The following is a 2,544-nucleotide window of genomic DNA, read 5'->3' as shown; positions in this document are numbered from 1 at the left end:
TCTCTGGGTAGGGTCCCGCTCTCTGCTCTTCTCCCTTGATGGTCCTAGGGACCTCCGCTCTTAGACTGAAAAGTTAGTCACTCCCCTCCTTGCTATAAAACGTCTACCTTTATATTTCCAATCCTCACAATCAGTCCTGATAACAATTATTCACTATTGTATCACAAGAGACCCATCTGCATTTCATTGTATCAGCCCCAGCTAGTCAGATTGAATACTACACACTGGAGATTCTACCTTCCTCCAGGCCCTCTGGATCTAGGTTCCCCCTAAAGTGTTCAAGAGCAAAGATGTCAGTTTGAGGGTTCAGGTATGCTGACCCAAGTCATGGTATTTTTGGCAGCATCATGTGCATGTGAAAGTTGAATGAAGAAGGTAGACCATAGAAGAATGGATGCATCTGAGTTTCAGTGTTAGAGAAAAACATTGAGAGTACCATGGACTGCCAGGAAAACAAACATCTATATTGGAAGAAGTACAGCCAGAGTGCTCCTTAGAAGCCAGTATAGTGAGACTTCATCTCTCCTATTTCAGACTTGTTATTAGGAGGGACCAGTCCTTGGAGAAGGACATCATGCTTGGTAAAGTGGAGGGTCAGTGGAAAAGAGCATGACCCCCAATGAGATTGATTGGGCAGTGGCAACATCAATGGGCTCAAGCATAACTATTGTAAGGATGGTGAAGGACTAGGAGTATTTACTTCTATTGTGCATAGGTTCACTATGAATCGAAGCTGCCAGTGGTTATAAACCCATTTGGGAATGGGTTGTCTTTGCTATGTTAAAGAGGTAGAATTAGTGTAGTTGTATCTTGAGTCAATCTCTTTTGAGACATAAAAGGGATTTCACAAGTGAACAGAGGAGAGATGGTGTAAGACAGATGTTAAGACACATGGAGCTCTCCAGGGAACTAGGAAACAGGGGTGAAGAGACAGGACCTTCCTCCAGAACTGGCATAGAGAGAAAACTTTTCCCTAGAGCCAGTGCTTTGGTAAGGTGGAGGGTCAGAGAAAAAGAGGAAGACCCCCATTGAGATGGGTTGGCCAAGTGGCAGCATCGATGGACTCAAGCGTGGCAACAGTAATGAAGTTGGCCCAGGATCGGGCATTGTTTCGTTCTGCTGAGCATAGGGTCGCTATGTGTTGGTATCAACTCGATGGCACCTAACAACAACAACAGTTAGTGTGACACTATAGGATAAGCACTGGACTATGGACCACAAGGTTGGCAGTTGAAATCTACCAGCTACTTCTCGGAAACCCTATATAGGGTCATTCTAAGTCAGTACTGACTCGATGGCACTTAACAGGAAGAAGTTATATTATGAACTCTGGTGTGGGATAAGCACTGGACTGTGAGTCACAAGGTCAGCGGTTCAAACCCACCAGCTGCTCCTTAGAAACCCTATACAGGGTCACTATGAGTCAGAATCAACTCAACAGCACTTAACAACTCAGGCTTGCTATGAGTTGGAACCTACTTGACTGCATTTAGCACAGCAACAGCATTCCTGGTGTGGCACTGCAGGATCAGCGCTGGACTAAAAACCTCATAGTCTGTGGTTCAAATCTACCAGCTGCTCCTCAGAAGCCCTATATAGGATCACTCTGAATCAGAACTGACTCAACAGCACTTAACAACAAGAAGTTACACGTTGGATTGTGGTGTGGCGCTGTAGAATAAGCACTGGACTGTGAGCCACAAGGTCAGCGGTTCAAGCTGCTCCTCAAAAACCCTATACAGAGTCACTATGAGTCAGCATCAGCTCAATGGCCCTTAACAACAACAGGCTGTACTATAATGAACTATGCAATGACCTGGTGTCAGAAAACCAAAAGGGAAGAACACACCCAGTATTTCTTAAACCAAAAAACCTAAAGAAAATACTCAAGCCTTGAGTTGCAACACTGAAGTCATATGGAAGGAACACACAGAGTCATGGCTGACCATTTCAGAAGGTAGCATACAATCAACAGTGAATAAATAGTATTGAAGGAAGAAGTCCAAGCTGCACTGAAGACATTGCAGAAAAACAAGGTTCTGGGACTTGATATAGTATCAGTTGAGGTGTTTCAGAAAAGTGATGCTCCCACTTGTCTACGTCAAAAAACTGGCCAACCAATAGGAAGAGATACATAGTTGTGCCCATTCCAAAGAAAAGTGATCCGACAGAATGAGGAAGTTATGAAACAATATCATCAATATGGGAGTCCTGGTGTGGTGCTGTAGAATAAGCAGTGGACCGCAAGGTCAGTTTGAACTGCAAGGTCAGTGGTTCAAACCCAACCAGCTGCTCCTTACAAACCCTATACAGGGTAGCTAGGAGTCAGAACCTGCTCAGTGGCACTTAACAACAATAACATTATCAATATCACATGCAAGTAAAATTCTGCTGGAGATCATTTAAAAACGATTGCAGCAGACATCTCCAGGAAACTGCCAGAAATTCAAGGTGGATTCAGAGAGGCCATGGAATAAGGGATACCATTTCTGATTTCAGATGGGTCTTGGCTGAAAGCTGAAAAGATAAAAAAAGATGTCAACT

This window comes from Chrysochloris asiatica, unplaced genomic scaffold (assembly GCF_000296735.1).
Source record: "Chrysochloris asiatica unplaced genomic scaffold, ChrAsi1.0 scaffold00142, whole genome shotgun sequence".
NCBI classification, from domain to species: domain Eukaryota; kingdom Metazoa; phylum Chordata; class Mammalia; order Afrosoricida; family Chrysochloridae; genus Chrysochloris; species Chrysochloris asiatica.
The sequence above is the reverse complement of the archived record's forward strand: the minus strand, read 5'-3'. Positions refer to the sequence as shown.